This window comes from Protomyctophum bolini (genome assembly GCF_963924005.1).
Source record: "Protomyctophum bolini genome assembly, chromosome: 7".
NCBI lineage: Eukaryota > Metazoa > Chordata > Actinopteri > Myctophiformes > Myctophidae > Protomyctophum > Protomyctophum bolini.
The window spans coordinates 44619964-44637463 of NC_137868.1; the positions used below are offsets into that span (position 1 = coordinate 44619964).

A 17500-nucleotide genomic window follows, 5' to 3' on the forward strand; every position below is an offset into this window, starting at 1 on the left:
GCTCGTATAGCGAGCCACTCGGTGGCGCGCTATGAGCTTGTAGATCTGCTATTTTTCAATAGCTTATAAAGCATGACAGAATGGGTTAAAACTCTTCTGCCTTCTGGCTCCAAAATTATGGAATGCACTTACCATCACAGTCAGAACTGCAGCCTCACTCCCAATCTTCCGCCGTATATAGTCTGAAAACCCACCTGGTCAGACTCCCATCATGGCCCGTAGCACTTGCCCTAGCCCCTTAGATAGCACTTTATGTAGACTTAGATAGCCTTTTATACAGACTTATATGTTACGTAGACAGCACTATTATTGCATTGTATGTAGTCATAGCACTTTATAGTATGTAATATAGTATACTATAGTGTATAGTTTGTATAGTTTAATTATATAGATATTCCGCTGTTATCAGGGCCGGTTCTAGGCATAGGCGAACTAGGCGGTCGCCTAGGGCCTCAACCACTGAGGGGGCCTCGTCACAGTAATTTGAACTTTTCAAGGCTTGAATAAAAAATAAAACTCAAAAGCACCAGGAGACATGTGCTGAATGCCCAAAGGTGCCTTGGCGTAATGGTGTGGAGCGCTTGACCCGTTGCCTCTGCTACAGACAGTTGGCTGGTTCAAGTCCCATGTCATGACATCAAGGTGCTGGAGGACCATCGGGAGTCGGTGCTCTCTCCCCCTGTTTCCTGAAAAGTAACAGTTGGCGGTTATGTCTGAAAGAATCTTGTCCACCTAACATATTACAGATAAGAATTAGGTCAAACGTTTAAAAATAAAATAGCAATACATTTTGGCCCATCATCTGACAGAATAGTCTGTGTTTTTGCATACTGGGGCCCTATTATAATCGTGGACAATGGCAATGTCATTTTCTTGACTTTTGACAATGAAAAACTACACACTATAGTATAGTGTGTAGTATAGTATTTGTTTAATCATTTTCATCTTTTTTTTAATCGTCGCAAAAACCATATAGTTCATGGTTTTCGCAACGATTTCAAAAACAAATGTGAAAATGATGAAAAAACTACATACTATAGTTCATGGTTTTGGCCCATCATCTGACAGAATAGGCTGTGTATTTGCATACTGGGCCCTGATTGGTGGCCCAAAACTTGGTTGGAAAGTCCCTCTTTTATGTCTGGCTTCCAGGCCAGTTGGAAAAGGGCACACTGAGAGGTAAGAGTATGTTAAATTGGACATTTTCATGGTAAAAGGTTAGCTGGACAGGGTTCTTTCAGACATAAGCCCCAACCGTTACATCTCAGGAAACAGGGGGAGAGAGCACCGTCTCCCGATGGTCCTCCAGCACCTTGATGTCATGACACGGGACTTGAACCGGCCAACTGTCTGTAGCAGAGGCAACGGGTCAAGCCCTCCACACCATTACGCCAAGGGCATGTAGCAGATGTCTCCTGGTGCTTTTGAGTTTTTCTTTTTTATTCAAGCCTTGAAAAGTTCAAATTACTGCAGCATTGAGCTGTAGGAGGAACAGGCCTTGAACATGGATGTCAGGGTTTGAACCGGCACACTTCTACTAGGTATACTACGGATATCATTTGACTTATCAACTGGGCCATTGAGGCACACAATCATGGGGAATTTCTGTGCTGCTTTAAAGTTGTCCTTCTGAAAATCAGTGTGCAAAGCAAAGTGTCACACAGCCACATGAGTCTGTTATGTTCTTAGCTTTAATACGCATGTTTCATGAATACTACTTTTCATGTATGTGATGTATTGCCATGCTTTTTTGTTCTTGCCTAATGTAAGTCGCTCTGGATTAAGAGTGTCTGCTATAAAAACCTAAATTGTAAATGGGAGAAGACAAATATCTTGACTCTCGCTGCTGTGCACGCCTCTCCAGGTGTGTGTGTGTGTGTGTGTGTGTGTGTGTGTGTGTGTGTGTGTGTGTGTGTGTGTGTGTGTGTGACCCCAGGGGGTCCACGTGCACTCCACATGGTGTAAACTAATGAGTACATTTTCTCTCAAGTGCATTTAGACCCGAGGACGATTCTACAAAATGTCTTCAAAATCCTAAAAGTTTTCTGAAATCTATGTTTCTATCTCAGTGGTTCTCAAACATTTTCATGTCAAGGACCCCAGAAATCTTATGAAATTGGCTGCCCATCTGAAAATAAATTATGTAGTTCCAGGGACCTCCCCCAGAAGCAAAGATTTGAGTTTAAAACGTTCACACTGAAAGAATATATAGATAATACATAGAATATAAGATTTGGGGTTTTAACCAGTACAGCCCTAAACATTCCAGCCATTTGAAAATAGCCGATCTACAAGCTCACAATGTGTCACGTTTGAAAAAGCACTTGTTGATAACAATACCTTTGCACGTTTACTCAAGTACATTTTTCAATTTCTGACTTTTAGTATTCCTATATTGCAGTATTGATATACTTTTACCTAAGTAAAACATTTGAGTATACTTTTCCACTCACTGCAGGGTCTCGAGGTATGATTGCATGCAAGACCTCATTAATATATATTCAAATCTTTAACCGTTTGTTTGTACGTACAGTGATCGATATCAAGCTATATATATTGTTTATTACATTTCCTCCCCCCAGCTGTGAAGCTCATGGATTTGACATTGAAAATCACACCTGTGTGAACTGAGTGGTGCAACTCCCTTCTCCCCCCTCCTCTCTCTCTCTCTCTCTCTCTCTCTCATTAGCAGGCAACAGTGCAGCACTATCTCCCTCTCTGTTTCTGGCACAACAGCGCCCCCCACTGGTACTAATAGTCACACTGGTGCTCATGGCCACATAGGTGCAGGGTGAACACGGACATTGCTGTTCCTTGGAGTTGGTTAACTGCACCACTCAAAAACAGACGAAGGGGTGATGTGTGTGTGTGTGTGTGTGTGTGTGTGTGTGTGTGTGTGTGTGTGTGTGTGTGTGTGTGTGTGTGTGGGAGGGGGGGGGGGTGGTGGGGGGGACACGGCTGGCCTGGCACATGAAAGACACACACAAATGAACAATGGAGGGCAGACGTGTAGGGAGAGAAGGACGGAAAGAAGCAGAGAGAGGGGGAGAGAGAAAGACTACATGGCAGAGAGCTCCTGCAAGCGGAAGCAGGCGCAGTTAACCCGTTTTGGATAGAGGTCGATTTAAAAAAAACTAAGTCTTATAAATCCTAACCGTTTGCTGAAAAAAACCCACGTTTCTATGTCAGTGGTGCTCAACCTTTTTCCATGTCAAGGACGCCCCTAGAATTATCTGTATTTGTCCGCCGACCCCCCCATCTTTAAATATGTTGTTCCAGGGACCCCCCCCCCCCACCCCAGAAGCAAAGATTCGAGTTAAAAAAACCTTCGCTCTGAAATAATATATTATTGAAAGATTTGCGCCACATTTTCACGATTTTTCCAAAAATAGCAGATCTACAAGCTCATATAGCGCGGCACCGAGCTATGAGCCGCGCTATGAGCTTGTAGTTTAGATCTGCTATGTTTAAGCATAACACAATGCTTAAAACGCCAAGAAAGGGTTCTCGCCCCCAAAATGGGTTAATTGGCGTGAGAAACAGAAGCATGGGGCCGGGTTGTTCTGTTTAACATCTGGCTTCACAAAATAAATGGTAAATGGTTTGCGTTTATATAATATAGCGCCTTTATTCCGAGGCGATTTACATAATGATTGTGCATTATACACACATTCACACACCGATGGCATGAAGGAAACTATATACCATGCAAGGCGCCAACCCATGCACATCTCGAGCAAATTAGGGGTTAATCAGAGTCTTGCTCGAGGACACTTCGACACTGACGAACAGGGAATCTTACGGTTCTCAAGCGGCCACTCTCTACCCCACGAGCCACTGCCGCCCCCAAAAACTAGGTCTGCGCCACATTTTCATGATTTTTTCCAAAAATAGCAGATCTACAAGCTCGTAGCGCTTGTAGAACTTGTAGATCTGCTATTTTTCAATAGCTATATATATAAGTATGAAAAAATGCTTAAAACACCAAAATGGGCTCCCCGCCCCAAAATGGGTTATGGGAAGATTTAAGGTATATTCAGTCTTATACTGTTTGGCCACTATAAGCAGCTCCACACTTGAGCAGTTGGGGGTTCAGTGCCTTGCTCAAGGGCACTTCCAGCAGTGTTGTTGGGTGAGTGATGAGCAATCACTTCCCGAACCAGATTTTTCCTGACCGTCCGGGGAATCGAACCGGCAAACATTTGCACTCCTCTGACCCTTTAGAGCCACACTGCCTAAAGGGTTGGGTTGAGTTTGTATAGATCAGCGAAGAGATCTGGTGTATATATACAGACAAAGTGCAGACACAGAGCCAGATAACCCATCCACAATATTCCAAATGCTACAGGGAGTCTGCAGCCGTGCCCCGCCAAGGTTGAGACAGGTCCGTTATTTCCATTCACAAAAATATATATCAAAAAATGTATTGTATTTTTTACTTTTGACTATATATAGGCAACAAGCTATACTGTAGCTCCACCACTCTTGAATGAACTGTCTGGTGCTGGGACTCTGGTGCAACGCACAGGTCCTCGCTCTACTCCTGGTGCAGAGCAGGAGTGGACCTGGTGAGACGTAGGCGGGGCCCGGCCAGGAGACAACCCACAGAGCCTATAGTCCTTCCATGTGCCAGCTGTGTACCTCCCAGCCCTGGCAGAGTATAGTTCTGGAGTATAGTTCCAACGGATTGTGTGCCCCTGGTTTTTCCTGACTGATTGAGGTATAGCTACTGCGGGACGTAAGTCGGGACTTGATCACTCCCCGGCTGGGTCGCCTGAGTGAGGGGTATATGATGTTGAGAGACCCGAAACCCCGTTGACCTCAGGATACATCACTGAGGAATACGTCCCAGGTGCACCCATGTGATGTTTTATATAGTTATAGATATAGGATAGGCTCTGTTTCAACTAATTTGATTTGAGCAGGACCCATTGTTGTGTGTTGCACTGCAAAGGCGAAAACGAAGTGTGTGTGTGTGTGTGTGTGTGTGTGTGTGTGTGTGTGTGTGTGTGTGTGTGTGTGTGTGTGTGTGTGTGTGTGTGTGTGTGTGTGTGTGTGTGCGTGCGTGTGTGTGCGTGCCTGTGTGTGCGTGCCTGTGCGTGTGCGTGCATGCGTGTAATTTCACCCGCTTTATTTTCTAATCGCATTTAGAGCTTTAAATACAGATAGTTGGGGAGGAAGCATTTAAAGCCAGTATTCACAGTGTCTTTGAGAGAAGGTAACTAAGTACATTTACTTGAGTAACGTATACGTTGAAATTCTAAAGAAAAATGCTTCTGCAACAGTTTTCTGAAAAACCCATGTTTCTGTGTCAGTTGGTGCTCAACCTTTTTCACGTCAAGGACCCCCAGAAAAATCTGTATTCGGCTAATCAATAATCTGAAAATATGTTGTTCCACAGAAGCAAAGATTTGAGTTAAAAAAACATTCGCTCTGAAAGAATATAATTATATATTCAAGGATTTGCGCCACATTTTAAATGATTTTTTCAAAAATAGCAGACCTATACAAGCTCATAGCGTGGCACTCGGTGCCGTGCTATATGAGCTTGTAGATCTGCTATTTTTCCAATAGCTAAAAGTATATGACACAATGCTTTAAAACACCAAAAGGGGTGAGTATAGAGACAATTCCAAACACTGCTCATGACCAAGGGTCGGTGCTGCTGTCCATGGTGCTGAAGTCTGCTCCGCAGCGCCATCCGGTGGGTACAAACTTGAGGTACTTTTTTACTGTACTTTATCATGGTTATTAGCGACTAGGGGTGTGACGATATAGCAACCGAATCGAAAAGTCGATTTTAAATTTCGAAGCATATCGAAATGAAAACGGCGACGTCGATTATGCGTCGCGTCGTATCGTTTTGCAACGCAAATAATCGGTATCGAATCGTTTTGCTATATGCAATTAATCGATTGTATATCAATGCTACATTTTTGTGCGTGCAATTTAGCAATATTTTGAAGAAAAAAGGAAAATAGGGGTTTAATTACTTAGTTTAAAAATAATGTCAATGGGTTTTAAATAGTTACTGTATCGATTTCCAATCATTGAATCGTATCGTATCGCCATAATGAACCAATACGGTCCATGTATCGCTGTTCAAATGTATCGTTACACCCCTATTAGTGACTCTGGACCTATTATCCCATTCTGACCTGAGATCAGATTCACACGAGGTTTCCACTGGACACACACTGGTCTGATTAACCCAGTCTGACCTGAGATCAGATTCTAAAAAAAAATGTCAGTCGTTCTTCGATTTTTCAAAAACAGCAGACCTACACAAGCTCGTAGCGCGCCGCTCGGTGGCGCGCTACGAGCTTGTAGATCTGCTATTTTTCCAATAGCTAAAGCATGACATGATGCTAACACCAAAATGAGTTCCCGTTCAGAATGGGTTAAATGAAGATATAGGTCGACAAGTGGTGAAGTGGTCCTTTGACTGTAATAACCTTTCTGCTAGAAGCATAGAAACATTCCCGGTATAGTATGTGTGCCATAATATGCCTGGCTGCCCCCCCCCCCCCCCGCAGATAAAACAACATCCACAATCATTGTGCTGGCGCGCCGCCAAGTATATCGAGCCGCCCCTTGGAATAATAAACAACCAGGTGAAGGAGAGCACGTTAACGAGCACGTCGTCACGTTTTATTTGGAGGAGGCTGGTTATGTAATGTTTACACATGGAGCGCCATGTTATCAGCCACGCTGACGGACCCAGGTGTGCGAACAGGGTCGGTCGTCGTCCTCATGCATGGCTTGTTGTTGTTTGTCAAAATTCCGTTTTTCGCCACAAACTGAATAAACAAACACATATTATAGCCCAGACGTGACTATACATGTCTGTGTAACTCAGAGAGTGCATGTACAAATATTACATTACAGTGTCATATCTCTGCTGTCGGGGGGGGGGGGGGGGGGGGGGAACCACCTATAACTCCAAAAGGTTCATTTTTCAAGGAATGAAAAAAATAAAGGAGATTATAAGAGAACCGTATATATATTTTTAAACAAAAGCAATACGGCCTCCTCAAAGTTGGTGTTGTTGACTTTGTTTATTGTCAATTAACTTCCATGAGAGGGGGGAGAGGTGGTGGAGTTAGTTTGCTTTAGCAGACAGTTTGAGGGTCCAATGGAGTTCAGAGGTTTTGTCCAAAGCACTCTTTTACTACTTTCCATTGGTTCAATATTTTCGAAACAACACACAGACATAGAGGGTGTTCAATAGCACTGATTTATGCTAATTAATTATCGTTGCTGTCGGGGGTTTCCTCCCGAACAGCAACGATAATATAGTAAATCAGTGTCATAAATATTCTGAAGAAACCCTGGAGACTTTGACATTCAGAAAATTGGGTCTTATATGATCAAAATAAGAACATCACGTGACAAGTTCCAAGCCTTATATTAGTCTTATATCATTATAACGGTGTGTAACAATTAAGTCTAGAAATTTGCCTTGTAGTCTTTATATAATCGATGTCTCAGGTGCAGCTGACCGCTCTCATGATGTTGGTGTGACCCGAGCCGGGGATCCAACCGGTCACCACGATCACCATGTCACCTGACTTAAAGAAACCCCTGGCCTTCCCTGGAGGGGAGAGAGAGAGAGAGAGAGAGAGAGAGAGAGAGAGAGAGAGAGAGAGAGAGAGAGAGAGAGAGAGATCAGAGAGACGTGGAGACAGACAGACAGACAGACAGACAGACAGACAGACAGACAGACAGACAGACAGACAGACAGACAGACAGACAGACAGACAGACAGACAGACAGACAGGGAGCAGAAGTTAAAGGTATACGGTAAGTGATTTCACTTAATTCAAATATCACTTATTTTTTTGTTTTGTTGTGATAATCCTCTCTACTATAGAGTGTGCTGACCATATAAGGAGTTCCTCCCTGTCCCCAGTTAACCCCTGGGGGTCAAAAAAAACCGTAGGTTTCGTTTTTTGACTCTCTATCCTGATTGGATGAAAGCTTGGGTCCCACAGCCAAAAAACGAAACCTAAGGTTTTTTGAGTGAAATCACTGAATATACCTTTAATGTGTGAATACTAGGGAAATCTATAGTACACACTGTCTGGTCTAAAAATTAACCTGCTATTAAATCTAACTTATACATTTGAGCATTTATCCCAAAGCCTGTATAAGGTCGACGAGGCTATATAATGGTCTTCAGATTCACGGCGGAAGATTGGGAGTGAGTGAGTGTGTGTGCCGTTCTGATTGCAATGGGGTTGTTTTGTTAACCAGTTCGGGGAGCATTCCAAAGCACTGCAGCCATTCCGTGGCTGGGTCAGACTTTGAAGATATTATGGGGGTGCCATACGGTACCTTTGGTTGCTTTGTAGCCCAACACCATGCAGTGGTTTTGTGTACACTCTGTGCGGGCGTTAACATGGGAGCCAATGGAGGGAGCGGAGAAAGGGGGGAGACTGTTGTGAAAACTGTGTGAGACTGTGTGAAAATGTGAGACTTTTGGCTGCTTGAAGACCAAGCGTGATGTGGCATTCTGGATCATTTGGAGGGGCAAAACACACACGCGAATGCACGCACGCACACACGCACGCGCACACGCACACACACACACACACACACACACACACACACCTATTTCCATGCCAAAGTTGACTCTGTTGTCGAGGTCGTCTGCCCAGACAGGCGCAGGAAGTGGGTGGAACAGAACAGGAAACACTCCTCTGAGCAGCTGGGATTGGCGTGCCACCTGATCACACGCACACACACACACACACACACGCACACACGCACGGACACACACACAGCCGCAGACACACACGCACGCACGGACACACACACACACACACACACACACATTTGTTATATAAGCGAATGAAATGAAACAAGAGTTCATTCTATAGTCTCATAAATAGGGGGACTGGGTCGTACCTGGGGACATCTGGTGATCGCGATGATTGGACAACGAGGACGATACCTGGACAGAAGATGAGCTGACCTGAGAGAGAGAGAGAGAGAGAGAGAGAGAGAGAGAGAGAGAGATACAGAGAGATACAGAGAGAGAGAATGAACTATAAATGGTAAATGGTGTATTTATATAGCGCCTTCATCCAAGGCGCTTCACATAGATTGTGCATTACATTCACCCATTCACACACACACACACACACACACACACACACACACACACACACACACACACACACACACACACACACACACACACACACACACACACACGCGCACACACACACGCACACACACACACACACACACACACACGCAATATCAAAACAAACGTCAGGCATGCATACAGTGTGTCTTTCTCGTGTGCGACATGACCAAATACGGGCGGACGTGGCTCAGGAGGTAGAGCAAAGGTCGTCCAATGATCCCTGGGTCGGCGGTTGGAATCCCGGCTCCTCCTCCTCCTCCCATGTCCACGTGTCGAAGTGTCCTTGGGCAATAAGACACTGAACCCCCTACGTCGGTCGGTGCTATCTCGCCACCGTCGGTGTGTGAATGTGGGGGAGTGAGGACGCTGGCGTCGACTGTTCACCGCTTCACCTCCCAAATGTATGAATGAATGGACCGTTGTTTGTAAAGCGCTTTGAGCACTTGGTATAAAGCGCTATATAAAAATGCAATTCATTATTATTATATCATATACATATAGATAGAATGTTTGAATATGTATTATGTGTGCACTGCACTGCACAGAGTGGCAGAGGTCAGCGTACACCAATGTGAGAGGCCGACGGGGCCATCTAGTGGTCGTGTCGAATAACAGCTTATACGGTACAAAGTGCATGAGCAGGTATTAGATTGGAACGATTGATTGATTACTTTGTCTCTGTTTCGAAAGAGTTGCATCGTTCTCAAGTAGGCCGGTGGGCACGGACAGGTCTAGTTTGGCTAAAGTGATGATAATATGAGAACACATTGAGCTGTATTTGGCTAAAGTGATGATAACATAAGAACACATTGAGCTGTATTTGGCTAAAGCGATGATAATATGAGAACACATTGAGCTGTATTTGGCTAAAGTGATGATAATATGAGAACACATTGAGCTGTATTTGGCTAAAGCGATGATAATATGAGAACACATTGAGCTGTATTTGGCTAAAGTGACGATAATATGAGAACACATTGAGCTGTATTTGGCTAAAGCGACGATAATATGAGAACACATTGAGCTGTATTTGGCTAAAGCGACGATAATATGAGAACACATTGAGCTGTATTTGGCTAAAGTGATGATAACATAAGAACACATTGAGCTGTATTTGGCTAAAGTGATGATAATATGAGAACACATTGAGCTGTATTTGGCTAAAGTGATGATAATATGAGAACACATTGAGCTGTATTTGGCTAAAGTGATGATAACATGAGAACACATTGAGCTGTATTTGGCTAAAGTGATGATAATATGAGAACACATTGAGCTGTATTTGGCTAAAGCGATGATAATATGAGAACACATTGAGCTGTATTTGGCTAAAGCGACGATAATATGAGAACACATTGAGCTGTATTTGGCTAAAGCGACGATAATATGAGAACACATTGAGCTGTATTTGGCTAAAGTGATGATAATAATAAGAACACATTGAGCTGTATTTGACTAAAGTGATGATAACATAAGAACACATTGAGCTGTATTTTGGCTAAAGTGATGATAAAATGAGAACACATTGAGCTGTATTTGGCTAAAGTGATGATAAAATGAGAACACATTGAGCTGTATTTGGCTAAAGGGATGATAACATGAGAACACATTGAGCTGTATTTGGCTAAAGTGATGATAATATGAGAACACATTGAGCTGTATTTGGCTAAAGTGATGATAATATGAGAACACATTGAGCTGTATTTGGCTAAAGTGATGATAAAATGAGAACACATTGAGCTGTATTTGGCTAAAGTGATGATAATAATAAGAACACATTGAGCTGTATTTGGCTAAAGTGATGATAATATGAGAACACATTGAGCTGTATTTGGCTAAAGTGACGATAATATGAGAACACATTGAGCTGTATTTGGCTAAAGGGATGATAATATGAGAACACATTGAGCTGTATTTGGCTAAAGTGATGATAATATGAGAACACATTGAGCTGTATTTGGCTAAAGGGATGATAATATGAGAACACATTGAGCTGTGTTTGGCTAAAGTGCAGAAGACAATAATAAGGATTCACGGATAAAGACTTCAATTATTCAAGTTATCTGACGATGTATAAAGTCACTGTAACCAATTGTGTTTTTTTTTTTTTTTGTGTTACAAACATATTTATATTTATATTATTTAATTTCCAGATTTGAGACGTTGTCGCTGTCGTGTGGAAGCCTATAGACCAGTGGTTTTCAACCCTTTTCAACAAATAATATTTATTCTGCATTTGAGTCATTTTCATGACATTTAGCCTCGCAGACCCAAAACGTATATAGAATATTTTGTTGTCTTATAGTTTGGATGCCATTTTTCCACGATTCCATGCTGTATTGATGCTGGCACCATTAGGAGGGATAACGGTCAAACGTTGATCAAAATAACACATTCTTCTACATTGTCTATAGTTGTGTAGACCCCTTCCCCCGATGGACACAACATTCTTGTCCAGGGGTTGGTCCACCTACAGGGTGCGTGCGTGCGTGCGTGCGTGCGTGCGCTCGTGCGTGCGTGCGTGCGTGCCTACCTGCCAGTGATCGTGAGGACGATGATGGCCCCGGCGCAGCATTTGAACGAGGACTCCACGGCTCCGATGGCCGTGACCTCTGTGGGGTCGGAGGTCAGCGGGGTCAGTCGCCTCAACTCCTCAAACAGCTGCTGGTGGAAGATGGCTGCCTCCGCCTCCCTGCATATCTACAGAGAGAGAGAGAGAGAGACTTAAAGATGGCCGCCTCCCTGCAGATTTACAGAGAGAGAGACTTAAAGATGACCGCCTGCCTGCAGACCTACACAGAGAGAGAGACGTAAAGATGGCCGCCTCCCTGCAGACATACACACAGAGAGACTTAAAGATGGCCGCCTGCCTGCAGACCTATACAGAGAGACTTAAAGATGGCCGCCTGCCTGCAGATCTACACAGAGAGACTTAAAGATGGCCGCCTCCCTGCAGACCTACACAGAGAGACTTAAAGATGGCCGCCTGCCTGCAGACCTACACAGAGAGACTTAAAGATGGCCGCCTCCCTGTAGATCTACACAGAGAGACTTAAAGATGGCCGCCTGCCTGCAGACCTACACAGAGAGACTTAAAGATGGCCGCCTGCCTGCAGATCTACACAGAGAGACTTAAAGATGGCCGCCTCCCTGCAGACCTACACAGAGAGACTTAAAGATGGCCGCCTCCTTGCAGACCTACACAGAGAGACTTAAAGATGGCCGCCTCCCTGCAGACCTACACAGAGAGACTTAAAGATGGCCGCCTGCCTGCAGACCTACACAGAGAGAGAGACGTAAAGATGGCCGCCTCCCTGCAGACCTACACAGAGAGAGTGACGTAAAGATGGCCGCCTCCCTGCAGACCTACACAGAGAGAGAGACGTCAAGATGGCCGCCTCCCTGCAGACCTACACAGAGAGAGAGACGTAAAGATGGCCGCCTCCCTGCAGACATACACACAGAGAGACTTAAAGATGGCCGCCTCCCTGTAGACCTACACAGAGAGACTTAAAGATGGCCGCCTCCCTGTAGATCTACAGAGAGACTTAAAGATGGCTGCCTCCCTGCAGACCTACACACAGAGAGACTTAAAGATGGCCGCCTCCCTGAAGACCTACACAGAGAGAGAGAGAGACGTAAAGATGGCCGCCTCCCTGCAGACCTACACAGAGAGAGAGAGACGTAAAGATGGCCGCCTCCCTGCAGACCTACACAGAGAGACTTAAAGATGGCCGCCTGCCTGCAGACCTACACAGAGAGACTTAAAGATAGCCGCCTCCCTGCAGACCTACACAGAGAGAGAGACGTAAAGATGGCCGCCTCCCTGCAGACATACACACAGAGAGACTTAAAGATGGCCACCTCCCTGCAGACCTACACAGAGAGACTTAAAGATGGCCGCCTCCCTGCAGACCTACACAGAGAGACTTAAAGATGGCCGCCTCCCTGCAGATCTACACAGAGAGACTTAAAGATGGCCGCCTGCCTGCAGACCTACACACAGAGAGACTTAAAGATGGCCGCCTCCCTGCAGATCTACACAGAGAGACTTAAAGATGGCCGCCTCCCTGCAGACCTACACACAGAGAGACTTAAAGATGGCCGCCTGCCTGCAGATCTACACAGAGAGACTTAAAGATGGCCGCCTGCCTGCAGACCTACACAGAGAGACTTAAAGATGGCACACACACACGTCTCTCACACACACACACACACACACACACACACACACACACACACACACACACACACACACAGAGACGTATACGACGTACAGAGTGCATCATGGCGACGGCCTCCACGGGGTGCTGACCCTTGGCGGTCTCTCCGGACAGCATGACGCAGTCCGCTCCGTCCAGGACGGCGTTGGCCACATCGCTGCCCTCCGCCCGCGTCGGGCGAGGGTGGAGGATCATGCTCTCCAGCATCTGGGGCGCACGCACGCACACACACACACACACACACACACACACACACACACACACACAGGGATCCTCATTAGTCGTGCATTCATGCAGCAGCACAGACTGATGTGCGTGTGTGTTCGTGTGTTCGTGTGTGTTCGTGTGTGTGTGTATGTGTGTGTGTGTAGTGGACGCCGGCAACCAGTGTTGATTTTGACAAGCCCAGACATTGATTTAGTTTGAGTCTTATTATAGTCTTTTGAATAAGATTCTGTTATACGTCATCTTTTAGAATATCTGAAATGTTTTATACTTTTAGTCTATAGTCTATAGTTTCAGTTGACTAAATATCTGAAGATTTCAGTCGACTTACTGTATATACTTACTTTACTTACTTAAGCCCGTTGCTCCTCTGGGGTGCATAGGCCGTTGACAAATGTCCTCCATTTCACTCGGTTTTTAGCCGTTCTTTCGAGATCTCCCCAGTTAAGCCCTCTCTCTGCAATTTCTGCCTCGATGCTTCTTCTCCAGCTGTTCCTGGGGCGACCTCGTTTCCTTTTTCCTTGGGGGTTCCATTTCAGGGCTTGTCTGGTGGTGCTTGTCGCAGGTTTTCTGAGGGTGTGGCCAATCCAACTCCACTTTCTCTTTCGGATCTGTAAGTCAATGGGGTCCTGGCTTGTTCTTTTCCACAGGTCCACATTGCTTACTTTGTCCCTCCACCAGATGTGGAGGATTCTCCTGAGGCATGTGTTTGTAAATGTTTGCAGCCTGTGTGTTGTAAGTGTTGTTGTCCTCCAGGTCTCGGCTCCATACAGAAGCACCTGTTTCACACTGGAGTTGAAGATGCGCATTTTGGTGTTGATGGAGATGTTCTTTGAGCTCCAGATCCTCCTGAGCATGTTGAACACCACTCTAGCCTTGTTGGTTCTGCTTTTTATGTCAGCGTCTGTCCCTCCGGTGGTGTCCACAACACTGCCTAGGTAGGTAAAAGCTTCTACTTCCTCTAGGGCAGTGTTGTTCATACGGATAGGATTGGTGGTGTTGGCATGGATCTTGATCAACTGTGTTTTTGCTATATTGGGAGTGAGACCAAGTTTTATTGCAGTTTGTGAGAGTCTGTCTGTTTTCTCTTGCATCTGTGTATGTGTATGTGAAAGGAGGGCTATGTCATCCGCAAAATCAAGATCATCCAGCTGTTCCCACATTGTCCACTGAATTCCATTTCTCCTCTCCTTGGTTGTTTCCCTCATGACCCAGTCGATTGCCAGGAGGAACAGGAATGGTGAAAGTAGGCATCCCTGCTTGACGCCCGTCTTGACCTCGAAGCTCTGAGACAGCTGGCCTGCATGCATAACTTTGCATGAAGTTCCCTCATATGAGTTCTTAATGAGGTTTATGATCTTGGTGGGGATTCCATAGTGGTCCATTAGTTGCCATAGTGTTGCCCTATCTAAACTGTCGAAAGCTTTTTCAAAGTCAATAAAGTTGATGTACAAGGACGTGTTCCATTCAATAGACTGTTCGATGATGATGCATGTTGCTATTTGGTCTGTGCATGAGCGATTTTTCCTGAAACCTGCTTGTTGGTCCCGGAGCTTCTTGTCCACAGCTTCCTGGAGACGGTTAAGGATGATCCTATTGAAGATCTTACTGGGCACACACAGTAAGGTGATCCCTCTGTAGTTGTTGCATTTCCTTAGGTCACCCTTCTTTGGTAGCTTCACTATGTGACCCTCCGCCCATTCTGTGGGTGTATTTTCCTCATCCCAAATTCTCCTAAAGAGGCTGTGGAGCATGTCAGTGGATGTGTTTATGTCCACTTTAAGGGCTTCAGGTGGGATATTGTCAGGGCCAGCAGCCTTGCCGGTTTTCTGTTGCTTGATTGCAGCTTTTATTTCAGTTTTTGTTGGTCTGTGACACTTGATTTTTAGTGGTATCCTGGCCTTAGGGATATCTGGCTGTTCTGCTGGTGGTGGCCTGTTCAGAACCTCTTTGAAGTGCTCTACCCATCTTTCGAGCTGTTCCTCCGGGGTTGAAAGCAGTTGGCCATTCTTGTCTGTGATTGGTTTGTTGCTATGTCGATACGTTCCAGACAGCTTCCTTGTGATGTTGTACAGTTCCTTCATGTTCCTTTGAGCCGCTGCGAGTTCTGCCTCCTTGGCTAACCTCTCTACCTGTGATCTCTTGTCCCTCCTGATGTTCTGCCGCACTTCCTTATGGCACCTATTGTACTCCTTTTGTGTCGAGGCTTTTTCGGCTCTTGTTCTTGAGTTGTTCACTTTTTCTTTCAGTTCTCTCCTCTGCTGGATTATGTAGAGTGTTTCTGGTGTTATCCATTCCTTGTGTTTTTGGGATCTTCTCCCCAAGGCCTCATCACACGTTGAACTCCAAGCGGCTTTCAAGTGATCCCACTCCTCATTTATTGTCCATCCTTCCATCCTTCCTAGCTGTAGCTCTGCGTTTTTCTTCGAGAGGATATCCTTAAACTGCTCTGTCACTTGAGCATTGCTGAGAGATTCAGTGTTGTATTTTGCTCTTTGACCTTTAGCCCGTTGATGTCTCTTCAATCTTAGCTTGAATTTCCCTACCAGGAGGTGGTGATCTGAGGCTGCATCTGCCCCTCGTCTTGCCCTAACGTCTTCCATGGTTCTTCTGAACTTTTTGCTGATACAGATGTGGTCAATTTGGTTTTCTGTGACATGGTCTGGTGACACCCAAGTTGTTTTGTGGATTGTCTTGTGGGGGAATGCACTACCTCCAATCACTAGGTTATTGTTTACACAGGTCTCCGCAAAGATCTCGCCGTTCTCATTCATTCGTCATTGATTTAGTTTGAGTCTTATTATAGTCTTTTGAATAAGATTCTGTTATACGTCATCTTTTAGAATATCTGAAATGTTTTATACTTTTAGTCTATAGTCTATAGTTTCAGTTGACTAAATATCTGAAGATTTCAGTCGACTTACTGTATATAGGCCCAGGCTTATACACGCACATACATGCTAAACGGATATTTCCATCCTCCGTTTTAGAAAAAAAAAACCCTGCCCATATACGACAGAGATATCTATGTGTCCACACACACACAAACGCAGAAACACGCAATGAGCACGGGATAAAAATCACTGCAGTAGCAGGTTTCAATTGTATTAGGCTATATTATACTTGATTTTATATTTACACTTATGAGGTGCCAATCATATTTTTGAATGAAGGAGTAAGTATACCGCATTTTAAAAGCCACCTAAATTGTGAGTGCAGGAAGTGGAACGTTGTTTCTCTCATTGTCTGTCAGCGCGTCACACCATGTGCGTAAATCTCTCCAAATCCCGACTTTTCTCTCCATATAATAAAAAAAAAAAGATGAGTTCACGCGCGCACATTGTCGGCATGCGGGCGCACAGTGACAACGGAATGCAATCAAGGGTGCTGCCCTTTATTACCAAACAGGAAAGAGATGTGCCATGTGGGCACGGCATATGGCACATTCTCACCAACCACGCTATTTGATGCGATTCCATTCACACCTCTCTCTCTCTCTCTCTCTCTCTGCACCCTCTCTCTCTGCACCCTCTCTCTCTCTCTCTCTCTCTCTCTCTCTCTTTCCTCGCATGTCCATGACCATGAAATGGAGAGCAAAATACAGCACGATATATATATGTGGCTATATGCAATTATGCACACACCACGCATAGACTTGTTGGTGGTGTAGGCTACTGCGCAATGGCATTTGGCCTGCGGGTCCTTATTGGTATAGGTTAATATCCACAGTTTATCTGTATGCTGGTCCGCAATTAACCTATTGTTCAAGCTTCGCATGCACTCGGCACCAACACAAATTAAATCACCAGTCCGCACTGGACTACTATAGGCTGATATATTTATTATTGGATGCAGCCCGAGCAGAGCCTTTGCTCGCTGCAGTTGATGCAACATATGA

General features: G+C 44.9%; 1 pseudogene across 1 annotated transcript in view; it reads right to left on the reverse strand.

Moving 5' to 3' along the window:
* Positions 1-7478: 7478 nt before the first annotated feature.
* LOC308318744 (pyruvate kinase PKM-like) overlaps positions 7479-17500 on the reverse strand; it is a 31420-nt pseudogene continuing 21398 nt past the window's right edge. Inside the window, exons 9-13 of the transcript XR_013966209.1 lie at positions 13432-13584; positions 11688-11854; positions 8911-8977; positions 8614-8728; positions 7479-7594 (exon numbers count right to left, since the gene is read on the reverse strand). The product of XR_013966209.1 is annotated as a pyruvate kinase PKM-like (transcript). The remainder of the gene's footprint in view (positions 7595-8613; positions 8729-8910; positions 8978-11687; positions 11855-13431; positions 13585-17500) is intronic.